This window comes from Rhinopithecus bieti, unplaced genomic scaffold, assembly GCF_001698545.2.
Source record: "Rhinopithecus bieti isolate Rb0 unplaced genomic scaffold, ASM169854v2 scaffold_25755, whole genome shotgun sequence".
NCBI lineage: Eukaryota > Metazoa > Chordata > Mammalia > Primates > Cercopithecidae > Rhinopithecus > Rhinopithecus bieti.
Genome location: NW_016811498.1, coordinates 187,819 through 194,185, shown reverse-complemented (window position 1 = coordinate 194,185; position 6,367 = coordinate 187,819). Strand labels below are relative to the sequence as shown.

The window sequence follows — 6,367 nt, the reverse complement described above, 5'->3', positions numbered from 1 at the left end:
CCCACCAAAAGGGGAAGCATTTGAAAAATACTGCCCCCCCCTCCCCAACAAAACGTTAAATTCTAAGTCACTCATATGAAACAGGAACACAAAGAACACTGTGGTCCCTCCAGCTCCACTCTCGCCCTCCCCGGCCTCTTCCAACACAGAGGAGGACTCAGCCTCAGACTTGACTCAGGACAGAAGTTGGTGGACATGATACTGGGGCTTGCACTGGCCGTGGAAGTAGCATCATCTGTGGTGTCAATTACAGCCTGGGCTCTGCCTTCCACATCTTTCAAAGCATCCATGTACCAGGATGGAAAGGAATTAGCAATGGTACTGTCGAGCTTGCCTAAAAACTCTAGGACTTTCCTCTTTCTGATTTTGAATTGGCTCTTAGACCTCACAATAATTCATAATGTGGAGGAGCGTTGTTGGGCACCTCCCGGTGCTCCAGGTACTTTCTCTGCACCCAATCTATAGTGAGGAGCTCACTGGGCTTCCCATAAATGAAGGCCTCCCTCCAAGCATACACCCCTATCGAATTCAGCACTTCCCAAATGACCTCCTCAGAGGCACAGCTGCCCTTGATGAAGACCACACTCAGAATATGAATTAGGAGGTGGTTCTTGGACATTTCCTGACCATCACTCAGATTCTCTTGGTCACTGAGTTCTACTGTGTTTTCAAAGACATAGGAGTCATTGTTGGGGTCCATCTCAGTCAGGGCAATGCCAATCATTAGTTCTATGAACTCAGGAGCTTTCCCGAAGATCATGGGAAGGCAGTCCTTATACTTCTTGATGACAGTCGTCAGCATCTCAGCCTTTGTGATAGGCTCCTTTGGTTGATATTTGAGGAGAAGCAACTGCACCAACTCAGCCACCTTTTCATCCAGTGCACATGAGAGCAAGGATTCACTGTCTGACAAGGCATGCCATGTAGGTGTATCCTCCACTTTTGCCTGCTGGACTCCTCATCCAATGGGCCTCACAAAGGGAAGAAAGAGCAGGAGCTCAGAGGTCTCTGGGGAGCATCATGAAGAGGAATCCTGGGAGCACTCTGGAGAAGAATTGGAAACCCAGCAGCAGGCATGTCCTCATCCTCTGGAGCATCCAGAACCAGAATAGAGGATGAGGAGGAGGAGGAGGAGGAAGAGCAGGAGGGGAATAAAAGTGGCAAGAGGAAGAGGAAATGGAGGAGGCTTCCTCCTCCTCCTCTTCTGTGGAATCCTGTGCATCTACCAAGTCCTGTATCAGAATTGGGTTCTGGAAGTCTTTCTCAAAGTTGAGGTGGGGACGGCTTGGGAAGAGAGATGTGATGACTGTTTTCAGAAGTAGCATCCTTACAGCAGGGATGGGGAGGATGGGATCCCAGAGCCCTGAAGGAGGGAAGGACAGTGTGAGTGGCCTCAGCTGAGAAACTCACCCATGATGGCTGACAAAGGCCGACTTACAGCTCTTCTTCTCTTAAGGTGGTGCTCTAGGGCCTGACGGGTCGCCTGTCTTTATAAGGGGTTTGTTCCCTGGGAACCTGTAGGAGGATGTGAGAGAGCATCTCGGGGCACAGATGGCAGGCAGAGCCCCAGACTGGGAAACTGAGAGTAGGTGGGCAGTGCCGGGTGCTTCGTGATGGGAGATCACTGTCTTTCCACACAGTTCTCTTCTCGTTGAATGACCAGCCCTGGGGTTCCTCCCTCTGCTTAACTGAAGCTGCCCTCCTCAGAGAAATCTTTTCTCTGACTGACTCCTAAAATGCAAGTCAGAAAGTTGTACATCTGGCAAGCTTGATGTCCTCCAGAGCTGGCCGCAGGCACAGGGACAGGGGAGGGGCACTACTATTTATGGGTGTTCCATTCCAACCTTCCTAGGTGCTGTTCCTGGACTCCTGAAACTGCCTGGGCTGCCTGCCCCTGGCCATCTGAGTCTTCTATCTCCAAGTAAGTCCCTCCCATCCCTGAGACCTTCAAGGTGGAAGGGAGGGAGAATTGCATCCACCCACAGTGGGATTGGGCCTCCCAGGGCCTATACTCTCTCCCTCTTCTGTCCAGACAGCAACCTTTCTTCTAAAATCCATTCCGAATCCTTCCCCTTTACTGCTGTGTGTGAAGTTGATATCAGCTCTCACCTAGCCTATGTCAAAGGCTTTCTTATTGTTGCTTCTTTGCCTATTCTTGTCCCAGAAAATCCATCATCTTTTCAGCAGCCCGGGATCCTTTTAAAATCCAATTCGTGATTATTTTTTAATTTACACACACCAGATTTAACTATAATGTGAAGTTATATGTGTTTTGGCAAATGCATTGCATCCTACATCTACCTCCCATGTATCATACTGACCAGTTCCATCACCCTACATGTCCCGTGTGCATCCGGTTTGAGGTCAGTCACTACACTTCTCCACAGCTCCTAGCATCTATGCTCCCTTTTCAGTTCACATTGTTTTAACTTTCACAATTTGTCATATGAATAAGTCCATAAAATACAGGTTTAAAAGTGTGGCTGTATCATTTCTCATCACACATAGCAAGGAATGAGAATTCTCGTTGTTCCATATCCTCTCTTACATTTGGCATTTTAGATTGTCAGATTTTAGTCATTCAAACAAGTGTGCATTCCAATTTTTTGTTTTCTGTTTGCATCTCCCTAATGACAAATGACGTTATATGCCTCTTTGCAGTGGGTGTATCCTCTTTGGTAAAATGTCTGTTCAAATCATTCGCATCTTTTAAAAAACGAACAGACTTCATTTTAGAGCATTGTTAACCCAAAATGCAAAGAGAAAACCTCATCAAAAGTACAGAGAATTCCCACATATCTACACCTTCCTCCTGCCCTGCCCCATGTGGAGACACACACACACACACACACACACACACACACACACACAGCGTCTCCTGTTATTTACATTTTGTATTAGTATGGCATGCTTGCTACAGTTGATTTCACCTCTATTGATGCCTCGTTATTAAGTCAAGTACACAGTTTACATCAGGACTCACTCAACATTGGGGTGCTATACTTTTGATACATGTGTAATGGCAATTATTCATGATTCCAGTATCATACAGAGTTGTTTCACCATCCTAAATCTCCTGTACACTCCACCTATTTAACAATCCCCATGTCCCACCCCAACCGATCAGTCCATGGAAACTACTGATATTTTAGTGTATTCATAGTTGCCCATTGGAGAATATTGTATAACTGGAATCATACATTACGCCACCTTTTAGCTATTCTTTTTTCACTTAGCAATATGCATTCATGATTCCTCCAGGTCTATCTCACTAACAGTGACTGAAAGTTCCTGTTGCTCAACATGCATGTCAACATTTGATGTTTCAGTGTTTGGGCATTCAGTCTTTCTCCTAGTGGTAGAGTGCTATCTCCTCGGTGCTTTAATTTGCACTTCTCTAATGCCATATGACACTGAACAGTTTTCTGATACATGCTTATTTTCCATTCCTATATAGTTATTCTTTGGTGGGGTGGCTGTTCAGACTTTTTTGCCCACTTTAAATTAGGTTTCTGTTTTCTTATGTTTGGATTTTAGAGTTTAGTGCATATTAAAATATATATCTTTTATCAGATATGTTTATCACAGAATATTTATCCCTTTCTCTTGCTTATCTTTTCATTATCTTAGCAGTATCTTTTCACAGTGGAAGTATTTAATTTTATTAGAGTCCAATTTTCTCTTTATCTTAGATTGCTGATATTTTAGTGTTTCATCTGAAAATTTCCTCATCACACCCAAGGACACCTAGTGTTTGCACCCATAAGGTTGACCCACATTTAAAATTGTGATAAAATGCTTGTAAAAATGAATCGTTTCCCCATGGACAAATGTGTGAGTAAATTAACTGGTGAAACATTTTTGGAAAAAGCTCTCAGNCAATTTCATTTTGTTAATAAGAAAGGTAGCAAGGCTTTTTTTGTGTGTGTGTGTGCTGGATGCCTCCATTTCTTTATCTTAACTCCCATCTAATGCAACAGCATCTTCTGTTCCCTCAACTACTAAAGTTCATTCCAAATCCATCTACTTAAGTCAATCTCTGTTACTACGGCTTTGGGTGAAACTAGCATCATCTCTCCCCTAGACTATGGCAACACTTGCCTTATGGTTACTTCCTTTATTTTTTTTCTTTATCCCTGTAAAATCCATTGTCTTTTCAGCAGCCCATTATTTTTTACAAATTCTGAACCATAGTTAATTTTCTAAGATTACACACATCAGATTTAGCTATTATGTAAAGTTATATGCATTGTAACAAATGCATAGAGTCCTGTATGTACCACCCAAGTATCATACTGTCCAGTTCCATCAGCCTAAAATTTCCCTGTAAAGTCAATCTCTACACTTCTTCCAAGCCGGTAGAAACTATGTTCTCTTTTTATTGATAGTTCCTAGAGTTGTAACTTTTCCAGAATGTCATATGAATAGGTTCATGCAATATTCACTTCTAAAAGAGTGGGTGTATCATTTTTCATTTTAACCAGCAAGGAATGAGAATCCCTGTTGGTCGATATCCTCTATTACATTTGGTATTTTAAGATGTTTGTATTTGAGTCATTCTAGTAAGTGTGCAGTGAAATATTTTCTGGTTTTCCTTTGCTTTTCCCTAATGGCAAATGAAGTTGATCATCTTCTCATATGCCTCTTAGCAATTGGTATATTCTCTTTTGTGAGGTGTCTGTTCACATCATTGGCATCTTTTTAAAACTAATAGATGTTTTTAGGGTATTGCTGATCAGAGAATTCAGAGAGCAAACTTAATAAGAAATACAGAGTTCCAGCATACCTCCACTCCCCCACCCCCTATGTGCGCTGCCCGCACACACACAGCAACTCCCATTATATACGTTTTGTAATAATGTTGCACATTTGCACACACAGACAAAGCAACTCCTATTATTTACATTTTGTAATAATTTTTCACATTTGCTCAGAAAGATTGACCTGTATTGCTATATCATTAATTAAAGTCCACAGTTTACATCAAGACTCAGTTTTAGTGTAGCACATGCTGTCAGTTTTGGTTAATGTATAATGGTAAGTATTCACCCTTACAGTAACATACAGAATTGTTTTCTCATCCCAAATCTCCTGTGGCTTCACCTATTCATCTATCCCCCTCCAACTCCTACCCGCTCTGAGGCCCCAGAAACCATTAAACTTTTCATTGTATCCACAGTTACCTGTTCCAGAATATGGTTGGAATAATCAATTATGCACCATTTTTATATTTTCTTTTTTCACTTAGCAATATGCTTTCAGGATTTCTCTATGTCTATACCACTCCACTAACAAGGACGGAAAGTTCCTGATGCTCCACATACATGTCAATATTTGTTGTTTCAGTCCAATGGATTTCAGCCATTCTCATGAGTATCTAGTGCTATCCCCTGGTTGTTCTAATTTACAATTTCTTTCTTTTTTCTTTTTCTTTTTTTTTTTTTTTTTGAGGCAGTGTCTCACTCTGTTGCCCAGGCTGGACTGCAGTGGTCCAACATCAGTTCACTGCAACCTCCACCTCCTGGGTTCAAGCGATTCTCCTGCCTCAGCCTCCCAAGTAACTGGGACCACAGGCATGTGCCACCACACCTGGCTGATTTTTTCTATTTTTAGTAGAGACAGGGTTTTATCGTGTTAGCCAGGATGGTCTCGATCTCCTGACCTCGCGATTTGCCCATCTTGGACTCCCAAAGTGCTGGGATTACAGGCGTGAGCCACCGCACCCGGCCTTAATTTGTAATTTCTTAATGACATATAATGTTAAAAATCTTCTCATATGTTTACTTGCCGTTCATATATATTCTGTGGTGAGGTGCCTGTTCAGATTTTTTTTTTTTTTTTTTTTTTTTCTTTTAAAATCCCCTTTTTTTTTTTTTTTTTTTTCCCATTTGAAATCACACTTTTTGTTTTCTTACAGTTGGATCTTAAGACTTTAGTGTAATATTTTAATGTATGTCTTCTGTCAGATACTGGTTTCACAAATCTTCTATCCCTATCTCTGGCTTGGTTTTCATTCTCTTCGCAATATGTTTGGCAGAATAGAATTTGGTAATTTTAATGAAATTCAACTTATCTCTTTTTTCATAGATGGTTGGTACTTTTGGTGTTGCATCTAAAATAGTTAGGTGACCAAACCCAAGGTCACATAAAGATTGCACTCATAAGTTTGACCAAAATTCAAAAGATTGCTAAAGTATGTGTGTGAAAATATAAGGTATTCATATACATTTATTTTGGAGAAAATTAATTCCTGAAACATTTTGGGCAATAAGTCAGCAACATAATAAAAAATAGAAAATATTCATGCGCTGTTTATTTTGACTCGGTTTCCACATTCACATGACTTTCATATAAGAAATGACATGAA

At 41.2% G+C, this 6,367-nt stretch overlaps 1 pseudogene; it reads right to left on the bottom strand.

The window, feature by feature from the left end:
• Positions 1 to 309: 309 nt before the first annotated feature.
• Positions 310 to 6,367, bottom strand: part of LOC108543457 (melanoma-associated antigen C3-like) — a 19,175-nt pseudogene continuing 13,117 nt past the window's right edge.